The 13,433-nt window shown below is 32.6% G+C and overlaps 1 protein-coding gene and 1 long non-coding RNA gene across 51 annotated transcripts in view; one reads left to right on the top strand and one right to left on the bottom strand.

Moving 5' to 3' along the window:
• Positions 1-13,433, bottom strand: part of camta1b (calmodulin binding transcription activator 1b) — a 698,990-nt gene that overhangs the window by 536,651 nt on the left and 148,906 nt on the right. For 17 of the 50 annotated variants that reach the window (XM_087274121.1, XM_087274128.1, XM_087274115.1 and 14 more), the window contains one exon: positions 5,682-5,761. The exons of the other annotated variants lie outside the window; for them this stretch is intronic. The gene's annotated coding sequence lies outside the window, so the exon portion shown is untranslated. The remainder of the gene's footprint in view (positions 1-5,681; positions 5,762-13,433) is intronic. 50 annotated transcript variants of the gene reach the window in all.
• Positions 5,131-10,532, top strand: LOC147834902 (uncharacterized). The gene is made up of 4 exons (XR_015503044.1): positions 5,131-7,801; positions 7,895-8,174; positions 8,550-8,754; positions 8,796-10,532. It is a non-coding gene; the product is annotated as an uncharacterized LOC147834902 (long non-coding RNA).

The following is a 13,433-nucleotide window of genomic DNA, read 5'->3' as shown; positions in this document are numbered from 1 at the left end:
TCAATTTCAAGGGGAATTTTGAACTTTCTATATGTATATATTATACAGTGCTCAGCATATATGAGTACGCTCCATTTTGAAAAAAAATATTTTGATCCATGTCTCAGTGAATATAGACAATGTATTTAAGTATATTTAAGCAAAACAGATTAAACAGTTATTTATTAAAATAATATTTTAGTCACCAAACATATTCAGATATTGAAAGATAATACAATTAAACTCAAATAGATAAATGCCTGTTACCTAAATGCTCTTAAAATTGCAATATTGTTTTTTGTTCAGCAAATTAAACAAATAAAATTATTAACATATATAATTTAGCTCTTTAGTAACAAAATTACAATTATTAATATTTATTTTAAAATTCAAGTTTAGGTTTTCAAAATCATTTAATTCTCATTAAAATATTTTTTATGGAACAAAGATCTAATAGATTTTTATTTTTATTTCTAATAAAACTGTCCGCAAATGTATTTATTTATTTATTTATTTACTTATGTTTATATATATATATATATATATATATATATATATATATATATATATATATATATATATATATATATATATATATATATATGTATGTATATATATGTTTTGATTTTAATAAAACAGGCATTAAACTGTTGAAAATGTTATTTATTTATTTATTTATTTACTAATTTTTTATCATTTGATTTTAAATAAAACAAATAATAAAATAATTCCCATTAAAAAAATATATTTCCATGGAAAAAAAAAGATTTCTAATAAAACAGGCACGCAAACTTTCACAAATGTGTTTATATATATATATAAACAATTTTTAATTAAAACAAGAAGGAAAAAGGGAAAAACAGGCTTGTGAAGTTTATTTTAATTTCAGTATGTGTGAAATAAAAATTCTGTGAACTCCCTCAGTGTAACATCTTGCATGCATAGAGGTGGTGTTACAATATATATATATATATATATATATATATATATATATATATATATATATATATATATATATATATATATATATATATATATATATATACATATATATACATATATATACATATATATATATATATATATATATATATATATACATATATATACATATATATACATATATATATATATATATATATATATATACATATATATATATATATATATATATATATATATATATATATATATATATATATATATATATATATATATATATATATATATATACAGTTGAAGTCAGAATTATTAGCCCCCTTCTAATTTTTTTCTTCTTTTTTAAATATTTCCCAAATGATGTGTAACAGAGCAAGGGAATGCTCACAGTATGTCTGATAATATATTTTCTTTTGAAAAAAGTCTTATTTGTTTTATTTTGGCAAGAATAAAAGCAGTTTTAAATTATTTAAACACCATTTTAGGGACAAAATTTTCAGCCCCTTTAAGCTATATTTTTTCTCGATAATCTACAGATCAAACCACTGTTATACAATAACTTGTCTAATTACCCTAACCTGCCTAGTTCACCTAATTTACCAAGTTAAGCCTTTAAATGTCACTTTATGCTGTATTGAAGTGTCTTAAAAAATACCTAGTCAAAAATTATTTACTGTCATCATGGCAAAGATAAAATAAATCAGTTATTAGAAATGAGTTATTAAAACTATTAAGTCTAGAAAGTACTGGAAAAATCTTCACTTCGTTAAACAGAAATTAGGGAAAAAATAAACAAGCGGTCTAATAATTCAGGGGGGCTAATAATTTTGACTTCAACTGTGTATATATATATATATATAATTTATTTATTTAATAACACATATTACATGCCATACTATGTAATAACATCTTTAAATTAAATTATAGCTAAAATTGTCTTTTGATCTTGTGATGAAAGATGAAATCTAAACTAGGCATGTATAAGTTTGTGATGGTATGATAACATTCAATAAAAATATCACAGTATACCCAATATAGAATACGCAGTACATACAGTATTGTCATTAATTACTGCTCTAAATTAGGTTCTTTTTAAATTTTTAAATAAAAAACAAATTTTTAGAACACAATATACATAGAACACAATATACAGTATTTCATTTGACAATTTTTCAATTTACATTTCTCATGTATAATATTTTGGAGCAGTAAACATATCAGGCTAATTAATTAAAATAAATCATTGACTTCTGCTAGGTTCCGTAGTTTTAAATACAAAATTTATTTAAAACAGAATAAAAAACACACAAAAAAAAAAAAAACTTGACATATACCTTAGGAACAATATAACAGAATTTTGTTGTGGTTTTAAAACCTTGACTTTTCCAAAACACAGTAAAGCTTGAAACTGGTTGTCGTCCCATGCTTCTTAACATAAATATTAAAGAAACCTAGTACTAAAAATCCACATGCTTGCTATTTGACTATGAAACTATGTCCATTCAGAACCAGCAAATCTGATAAACTGTGTTCAAAACATAATTAGCAATAATCAGCAATGTCGGAAAGCATAATTTAGGACTCCACTGATTTAAGTTCTGCAATTAACCGCTCTTAATTAAACACGATGGTGAATGACATCAGTGGGGTTTTTAACACAGATGTTCTTGGATTAATAAAGTCAGCAGAGGAACATGGCCTGGGCTGCACTGTACTAACACTTCATTTTCCTAAAATAATGCATGGTGACAAAATGTTGTTGCTTTGCCAAAAACGACTGTGGTGAACCCTCCCTGGCTACCTGAACCCTTACAAAAGAGCACACGCTTGCTGTCGTACCAATGAGCCGCCCTTGAATCCTGTTCACATCATAGCGCACCTGTCGAGCTAGCCACATGTACGTGATTGCAGAGCTCAGAGCCGATATAAAAACAGCTGTCGGGAGCACCATCTCAGTTGTGTTCACAGGACAGGCCTGGATGTGGAGGTCAGACTCCAAGAGGGCTTATTAAGGTCAGCTGTCACACCTGTGTGTGTTTATCCGTCTGCTTCATGCTAGTGGGATGCTGGTTGTTTGTTTAGCTGCTCTGGTCTACATATGCAAATGATAAAACCCAATTAAATATAGATATTGTGACAGATTCTGGAAGAAAACAGAATAAGAGAGTTCAATTTGATCTTGATCATCCAATACCCTGTATTAATCAATCAAAAATGTTAATTAATTAATCAGAAATGCCAATGTTTATAATAATAATATTTCTGAGGGGAAAAATGTATAAAAACTAAAAAGTATATAATTCATTGTATAAGTTTAAAGGGATATTTCACTGAAAAATGAACATTTCCTCATCATTTACTCTCCCTCATAAGAGTTTTGAGCTTATTTCTTCTGTTGAACACAAAAGAAGATATTTAGAAGAATGCTGGCACCAATCGAGTTCCATAGTAACAAAATGACTATGGTGGTCAATGGGTTCCAGCAACCAGCATTTTCTGAAAGTATCTTCTTATGTGCTCATTAGAAGAAAGAAACTCAAATAGGTTTTAACCTCTTATTGGCCAGATACGTGGACAGCACATTTTATCTCTTAAGTGGCTATTTAAAACACTTTAAATGTTTTATATTTTGTTACAGACATACACTCTCAGAAATAAAGGTACAGAAGCATATCGCTGGGGCCGTACCTTTCTTACTTGTACCTGAAGGGTCCATAATGGTACCTCAGAGGTACTTTTTAGTTACATTTGGGTACAAATATGCACCATTTAGGTACCATTGTGGACTATTTGGGTACAAATATGTATCTTTTAAAAAGGTACTGCCCCAGGGACAGCTCCTGTACCATTATTTCTAAAAGTGTCATCCTGCAACTGTTTTGCAGCATATGAAATGTCCCGAACACTAATTTTAACTGTCCAAAATGGGCAAAAAAATAGTTTTTACTCTCTGATATCCTTAAAACACAATCCAAAAATATGTATGTGTTATTAATGCATTAAAAACAGTCAGGAAAATGTGTTTTATGTAAATTCGAATTCATATATATGGACATCATTTTTTCTAAAAGTACATCACATCAAAAGATGATACTTAGCTTTTATTCTAATTAGGCTCCAATAAGCCCAAATAGCTTGCACCTTAAGAGGTTAAACAACTGAATGGTGAGTAAATGACAAAACTTTCATAGGCAAATGATAAAACCCATTTAAATATAGATTTTGTGACAGATTGTGGATCTTGTCCAATACCTTGTGTTTATTGATCAAAAATAAAGATAAATGGTTAAAATAAGAATATGTGTGAGGAGGGGGGAACTTTATTTAGTTTATAAAAACTAAATAAAAGTATATAAATCATTGTATAGCTTTAAAGAGAACCTACAAATGAAAAATTCCTTTAAATTTATTTTAAAATAAATAAAAGTAAAAAATTTAATTTGATTTCTAATAAAACAGGCATCCAACTGTTTTCAAATGCATTTATTTATTTATATAATTTGATTTCAAATAAAACAAATAATAAAATAACTCCCATAAAAGAAAATATTTTCATGGAACAAACATCTAATAGATTTTTATGAAATGTGATTTCTAATAAAACAGGCATACAACTGTTCACAAACATATTTATTAATTTTATTTATTTTATTTCTAATAAAACAGGAATACAGTTTATTTATTTATTTATTATATAATTTGATTTGAAATAAAACAAAAAACAATTTTCTTAAAAGAAAAAAATCATGGAGCAAACATCTAATAGATTTCTTATAATTTAATTTCTAATAAAACAGACATACAACCGTTTACAAAAATATGTATTCTTTTTAAAGAATTAGTTAATTAATTAATTTATTTATTTATTTGTTATCTGGCTCTTTGTTAGCAATACGACCCTGCTCTGGTCTTGGTCTACATATGCAAACAATAATTAATAGATTAATAGGAATATGTCTGAGGTGGAAAAAACACTTTATATTCAGTTTATAAAAAGTAAATAAGTGTATAAATCATTGTATAACTTTAAAGATATACTTCACCAAAAAATAAAAAACTTCCTCATCATTTACTCTCCCTCATGGGATTGACTTTATTTCTTCTTTTGAACACAAAAGAAGATATTTTGAAGAATGCTGGCACCAATCAACTTCTATAGGGTTTCAGCAACCAGCATTCTCAAAGTATTTTTTTTAATTTTATTTTATTTTTTGGTGTTGTAAAACTCTTTCTTGTGAATTTTTTGACAGAATTTGCATATGCAAATGACAAAACCCAATAAAAAATCATTTTTTAAAGATTTCAATTTGATTTCAAGAGTTCAATTTGATCAAGATTGTCCAATACCTTGTGTTCATTAATCAAACATTAAAGGTGAATGCTTATAAGAATAAGTCTGAGGGATTTTTTTTTTATTTAGTTTTTAAAAACTAAATAAAAGAACAAAATTCATTGTATAACTTTAAAGAGAAAATGAAAATATCCTCATCACTTTCTCTCCTTCATGTGATTGAACAAAATTAATTAAACAAAATTACTATGGACGTCAATGGGTTCCAACAATCAACATTTTAAAATATATATTATTTTGTGTTTAAAAGAATCTCAAATATGTTTGAACAACTGGAAAATATTTTTAAATAAGGTTGGGGAAGGAACACAAACAAAACAAGACTTATAAACAAACAACTAAAGCAAACATAAGAGGGAAAAAATCATAACAAAGGATCAATGATGGGAGAAATAAAAGATGAAATGGTTACCAAGGTTATGATGGAGGTCAAGGTTCAGATGGCGAGTTCAAAAAAACTGGGAAACCGCAACGGCAGATGCTCTGTCGTCTCTGAAGGAAACAAAAGTACAGGGAGAATGAATGAACGCAGCCATCAAACCGGCTTAAGGCAGCGTTATGAAAGCATACACAGTCCAGAAGGAGAAGGCCTACAACTGAGATTAGATGTCATTAGCACAGTAAGATAACAAACAAACACCGGCAACAATAGGTCAGTTAGGGGAGGGAAGCACTCAAAGGGGAGAGCAGCCTCATTAGCCGAACACTACATTTAAATTGGCTGCTTTATGAACACAAGCGCGCTGGTCAATTTATGCACGTTTCCCGCCTTTTGTCCTTCCCATGCTACATATGCTCCGCTAACCCATTATAAATTACCTTTGAGAGTTACTGTAAGAAAAGACTCTTTGTTTTTCCATTTTAAACCCAGCGAGAACATTAAAAGTTACTTATCGCACGGATCCCCCCTCCCCCCGCAATGTTCAAACATAATGAAATTACCATAAACTACGTTCAAGTCTAATCAGAAATTGCTCCTCCAACAGGGAATACGCCGCTTGATGTAATTATTGAACTCGCCTGGAATGTTTTGGGCTTGCGATTATTTTCTGTTTTTAATGTGTTTTTAATTGTAGCCGTGTTCTTATCTTCCCGTGCAGATTAGCATCAAGCCATTCACTTGCAAAACTACAACAGAAGCCGAGCGCGTGTTCGGCTAGCCCACCTCCAGGACACGGTCAGGCCTTTTGATTCCAGGCCCGGCGTGGAGCCGCATGCTAATGAACACTCGCTGCAGCTAAAATACGATTAGCAGTGCGCCGCAACTGCGAAAAGAACAATAAAACAACCCAAGACTGCTAGCTGGCATTTTTGGCCCCGTCTTTTTTCAGACGCCGTTTTGTCACCAGCGGAAAGCCATCAGCAAAATGAGATAGTGTTTACAGGGCGAGCCGGATGAAAAACAGCCCCGTTCAGAGGACTATAAGTGTGATACGCGGAGAAGCTTTTAATGGGAGGAAAAAAAGACGAATGCTCTCACCATAATTACAGCCGTTTGCGGTGCGCGTAATTGTGATGGTTTCTTACACCCAGACAGAAGTGCTAACAAAAGCAGTCTATTGTTCTTGCCCCTTCAACAAAAAATCCCCGCTCGTCTAATGATTCGGGAATCTCATTTCGCCGCACCTAATGATTGTGAACAGCAAAGGTTCTGCACGGTAATGTTGTAAATAAGCACTGAAACGATCATGATGAAGGAATTATTCCATGTGCTCGGATCCCGAGACTAAAGCAGAAGCAAAAACAAGATTAGCAGGTGTCCTTGAGATGGTTTTCCACCTCGCAGCAACTGGGAAAATCAAACATCAGCATACTGTAGTACACAAAATGAAAGCAATAAGGAGGCGTGTTTTGCTGAATCATGCATGATGCCCTGCTATTGGTTACATTATCACAACCTCTTTCATTAGAATCAAATGCATGCAAATGGTAATTTAAGTGCTGTAGACGTGATTAGAAAGTAGTGCTGCACGATATAACTTACATAGCGATATTTAGATTTTCTGCTATTTTATAGCCATATTCCATCAATATTTCAACCATAACAGCTCTATATGGAATTAATAGCCTTAGATTGATTGGGAGGGTTTTGTATCTCCTTACAAATGTAAAACCTAAAATGCTAATATAGATAAATACAGCGGAGGAGTATCCAGGTACCAAAATAAAATAATCATTCATTCTCCTTCGGCTTTGTCTCTATTTCAGATGTCGCCACAGCGGAATGAACCGCCAACTATTCTGGCAAATGTTTTATGCAGTGGATGCCCTTCCAGCTGCAACCCAGTATTTGTAAACATCCATGCACACTCTTTCACACACACACTCATAGACTACAGCCAATTAAGCTTATTCTATTCACGTACAGTGCATGTCTTTGGACTGTGGGGGAAACCGGAGCACCCAGAGGAAACCCACGCCAACATGAGGAGAACATGCAAACTCCACACAGAAATGCCAACTGACCCATCCGGGACTCAAACTAGTGACCTTCATGCTGTAAGTGCTAACCACTGAGCTACCATGTTGCCTGTGTACATGTTTAATAAAGTGTGTGCTTAAATGCTTTAAACTTTACTTTGAAAATGCTAAAAAACACATACAGATAAAAAACATTCACTTTAGGGTTAAACTGAAATGATTCCACAACTGTTTTATGACTGTAATATATAGTATTATATTTTATATTTATATTTATTTTATACTATAACTATAAAACATTAACTATAATTCTGACTCGACATTTCAGATTCTGTGATGTGATTATTGTGGATTATTGCGCCGCTCTATTTTAAAGTATGAAAATGAAAGCGAGGTGCTTAAGCAAAGTGCTTACACAAAAATAAAAAATAAATAAAAAAACAGACTTTTGTTGCTTGTTGCTTGCAAAACTTATATAAAATTAGTTGAAACAACACAATTCTTAAGGTTTTTTGTGAGAACTACTTTGTTCAACAAAGGCCCATTTTAGATAAGTACCCTTTCTCTACATTTCTGGAGAGCACAAAATATATAGCCAGAGGTACGTACGGCTGCATTTCCGTTTAGCCTTTAAAACAAATGCTATGGGGCAGTATGACTTAACCGACAGGTTCTACTCCTTTTTGCACTACCAGCTGGACCATTTACCTCCATACATCTCCATACTTTTCTGGTGTTACCAGAGTGCCCAGTGACTCACCGCATATGTCAGCGGACTTGGGACACGGAGCGGAGTTGACCGAGATGACAGGGTTCGAATCTAATGAAGAATGATTTCAAAAACCAGGTAAAACAAAAGCAAAATTTTTTTAATAAAATGAATAAACAAAAGGCTAAAAACGATGTGATGAAATCACGCAGTCACGATGGCTTTTCTTTTTCTAGATTGCTTTTGAAAACACCATCGGTTGGGTTTAGGGAAGGGAGTTGGTGGTTCAGTTGGTCAGTCAGTCAGTTGACAGCAAGCTAGTCTGGTCAGCGGAAAACGTATATTGCGCCCTCTGGTGGATTAATGCAAGGAGAGGACGTGCAAGAGAAATTTGAGATCATCAAAAAGCGTAAACAGCGGTCTGATGGATTTGCAAAAAAAAAAACTGCAAGCCGACGTACCTCCAGTTACGTTATTCTCTGCCCCCCAAAAAATGTAGACCTGGGTATGTATCTGCAATGGGCCTGGGTTGCAATTTTTTTTTTGTTCCATCTACTTAAATTTGTTAAAACAAATACGTTAACTTAATAGATTTGAGCTGGGACAACATGAAGGAATTGTCAGGGTTACACACAATTCTTTCATATTGTCCAGTGCTAAATTTGTAAATTGCAAGGTTCCGAGAACAGATTGGGGCTACGGATCTGGCATGTTACCAGAGGAGGGAGCGGTGTTGTGGACGTAACATAGTGAAGAGCGGGGAGGGGGTGGTTGGTCACGGACAAAAGTGAAGAGGGGGTTAGTGTTGCAGACAAAAGTGTAGAGTGGTTGCGGTTGGGGTGATGTGGGGATGGTGTTGGATGTGTCGCGGACAAAGTGAAGATGCTTGGGAAGTTGTGGAAGAAAGTGAAGTGCGTGTGAGGAGGGGTATAGGTAAAATGAGGTGGTGGATCAGATTTCAGATTTGTTCCGGCACAAATAAAGCCCTGATATTGTCCCAACACAAATTGATTAAGTTAAATATACAGAGTTACCTAATTTAATTCAATTCAATTCAGCTTTATTTGTATAGCGCTTTTACAATGTAGATTGTGTCAAAGCAGCATCACATAAATGGTCATAGTAACTGGTACAGTGTAGTTCAGTTTTTAGTGTTTAAGTTCAGTTCAGTTTAGCTCAGTTCAGTATGATTTAAGTGTATTGAACTTAAAAAAATAAGTTGTGCCAACAAAATCTCAAAAATTGTGTTGTTTTAGCTCATTTTAAATGAGTAGTTTGAACGAGCACCAACAACACAACAAAATTTGAGTGTGGACGGCTGATGGGTGCATCTTCCCTCCAGCGAGCTGCTTTTCACTGGTGTATATCTTCAAATTACTCTCCCACTTACCCTCCGACCAATCTCCAAGATTGTATTAGGCTGACTTTTACAAACATGGACTCGGGATCAGAGAAGACATGAACATTCATCAGCATGTGACGTCACCTGAGGAGCTCATTTTAGCCTGTGCAGTTTCTCAAGTACAAGAGCACACGGGGCCGCAATTACCCGTCCTTTGGGAAATACACTCTGAATAGCTCATCAATACTTGTTACTTCTGTACGACACCGGAGCTAGATTTATTCATTCCCTCCCTAAACTCCCCCGGATGTGCACTTTGAACACAGCCGTTGCGCTGGATAATTAAGCATGTTTGCTAGGTTTATCTCCGTGGTTTGACAGTGTACGCCTCTCTCTTTTACCCACAAGTGCTTGACTTTACTGAAGAGTGTTAAAAGGTGTTTTAGCAGAAATGGACCGAAGTAGGGCAGAGCGCTATTGGAAAAATCTAGGTTTGCAACTTTGTTGTTATTCTGCAATTTATATTGCGATATGAATACTATTTTACCAGATGACTTGAATATCTCTATCTGGAAATTGTAATTGATCATCTTAGATAGATTAGGATGATTCTGTGTGGGAGTGCATCTGCATAAATCGAATTAAAAAGCATAGATGAATACAATAAAGAAAAAGTTACTTAACCTATCATTAATGTAATTTGATGCAACTACAATGTAACTTGATGTACAAATGTAAAGAAAAGAAATAATGATGCCAGTAACTATTCATTCATTCATTCATTCATTCATTCATTCATTCATTCATTCATTCATTCATTCATTCATTCATTCATTCATTCATTCATTTGTTTGTTTATTTATTTTGATGTTTTATTTATTTATTTTGATGTTGTATTTATTTTTTATTTACTATACTATTTATTTCTATGTTACTTATTTATTTTTATTTATTTATTTACATATTATTTATTTTTATATATTGTTTATTTATTTATTTATTTATTTATTTATTTATTCATTTATTTATTTGTTAATTCCCTTATCTGTAAGCGATTATATTGTTGGGGATTGAATTATTATGCAAAAAAAATAAAAATAAATCTATTTAAAATTTAAAATAAAATAAAAAAAACCTAACTTTAACCCATTGTTAATATAATATGATGCTACTACAATGTAACACAATGTAACTTCATTTACAAATGTATCACTTAAAAAGAAATTATATTAGCAGTAACAATTTTAAGTAAATCATTTATTTATTTATTTATTTATTTATTTATTTATTTATTTTGCTATAAAATTTATTGATTTATTTACTTTAATATATTGTTATTTATTTATTTATTTATTTATTTTTATTTTTTTGCTTCCAATTCCCTTATTGAAAAGAGGTTAAATTGTTGGGTAAGGGCTTATTATGCAAAAAAAAAAAAAAGAAATAAAAAAAAAAGAAAAGAAAAGTAAAAAAGAAAAATCATAAATAAAAATTTGAAAATTTATGGTGTTTTATTGTTCCCTGCATTATCAGTCTTCAGGTACAGTAATTAAATAATTTAAAATTGGATCGGAAAAATACAGCATTGCGTTATTTTGTTATTCTGTGTTAGATATTGCAATTTAAATAATTTTATCACATGATTTGGATTGGAATTTCATGTGTGAGAATGCATCAGCATAAAATCGAATAAACAAACTAAAAAGCATAAATAAATACAATGGGGAAAATTTTATTTGTTAATGTAATTTGATGCAACTACAATGTAAGTTCATGTACAAATGTAAAGAAAAGAAGTTATATTAAGTTCTGTAAAAAGTAACTATTTATTTATTTATTTTGATATATTGTTTATTTCATGTATTTATGTTATGTTTATTTTGATTATTTATTTATTTATTTGTGTTTTATTTATTTAGATTTTTTTCTCATCTGAAAGATGTTTACTTGTTGGGGAATAGCTTCTTTTAAAAATGAAAAATGAAATATAAAAAAAAAGAGTAAAGAGAAAGTTTTTATTATTTCCATATTGAATAATTAAATAATACAAAATGTAAAAATTCATTAAACAAATCATTATTAAAGTTACCAATCTTACACAGGCCCCAAAAACACATACAAATTACATATTACAAAACTGACTCCACATCGCAAATCCTGCAATGTGTCTATTGCGAATGATCACATTGCAATATCGATGCTGAAGCAATATAATTTGTGCAGCCCTAGACCGAAGAGTCACATAATATAAAAAATGCATTTTGGGAAATCCTCCCAATGCGTGACTTGACTCTGAGAATGCAAATCGCCTTGGGGAAGGACTCCAGGAGCTGTAGGTCAAGATGGCAAGGGATGCACCGTGTTGACCAGACACGTGTCAGCCACCGAGATGAATCTCACAGGGTCAGGTCTGGCGCTCAAAAGAGGTCAGTGTACACACTGTGACCATCAAAAGGTCAATGACCTTAGAAGTCGAGCTGAAATGGAGCAGTACTAAAATAAAGTGCAACAGTTGGGATCGAGAGGTAAAAACACTTTCAGAGGAGAACAAAAGCAATAATTACAGTCAGTTGGTGAAAATAAATATACAAAAAGGCTAAAAGTTCAGAAGGGCTAATAATTCTGACTTCAACTGTATGTGCATGTATGTCACCTGAACATTACATAGCAAGAGAGACTTTAAATCCAAATATCGAATCCGCTCGAATGTATATCCTGAGGCAAAAGGCCATTTGTTTTGGTCCCACGCTGACCATAAATGTTTTAGAAAGTGATTGTGTTTTAACTGGACCTGAACCAAGTGCACAGTAATAAAGCTCAGCTGTCCTCTTAGAGCGACTGCAGTACTCTGAGTGCGCCATATAGAAGGCAATTCCCGCACAATGGTAGCGTTATAAAAGACGGATTTCCAAAGCTTTCGACGCTATCCCTGCCCCTTTGGAGAAAGTACTGTCACTTTTAGAAGGATATAAAAGAGCCTTAAATCCTAAAGCCATGTGAGTGGGGATTTGAAGTGATGTGGCTTCACGTTTGCCTTTTTTTTTTCCCAAGCAACCTGTCACTTTCTGGACTGCCATTTCAGGTCATGCTCTTACTCCTTGTGTTCTTGAGAAGACAAACGCCTTTCCTAAAAGCCATTCAATGTATTTTTTTCCCTCTTGTTCTCTCCCCTTTTCACACGAACATGATGGAGCTTATCGCTGAAGACCAGCATGCAGATACTGTCAAGACTCGAGGCTTCCGGGAAGCAGGCAATGTTGACTTACCGTTTCTCTCAGCTACATGTCATAGAGCTGAGAAATATACAAATGCGTTGCTGACTCGCATCTCAAACAATATTTCACAAGTATTTAGGTTTTTTGTTACTTAAAAAAGAAATTAATTAGCCCTCAAAATTATTTTAAAGCCAAATCTATACAACTGAAATGCATTTATATATTGTCTATTATTACATCTCGTCTGTGGAAAAGCTGCCATTGAATTTGCTAATAATACAGCAGAATGAACCGCCGACTATTCCAGCATATGTTTTGCACAGTGGATGCCCTTCCAGCCACAACCCAGTACTGGGAAACACCCATACACTCCCACATTCACACACTTGTACACTACAGCCAATTTAGTTCACCCAATTCACCTATGGCGCATGTTTTTGGACTGTGGGGGAAACCGGAGCACCTGGAGGAAACCCA

The sequence above is a fragment of the Danio rerio genome, chromosome 11 (assembly GCF_052040795.2).
Source record: "Danio rerio strain M-AB ecotype USA chromosome 11, GRCz13ab, whole genome shotgun sequence".
In the NCBI taxonomy this organism is placed as follows: Eukaryota; Metazoa; Chordata; class Actinopteri; order Cypriniformes; family Danionidae; genus Danio; species Danio rerio.
Note: the sequence above shows the minus strand (reverse complement) of the source record. Positions and strands in the feature narration are given on the sequence as shown.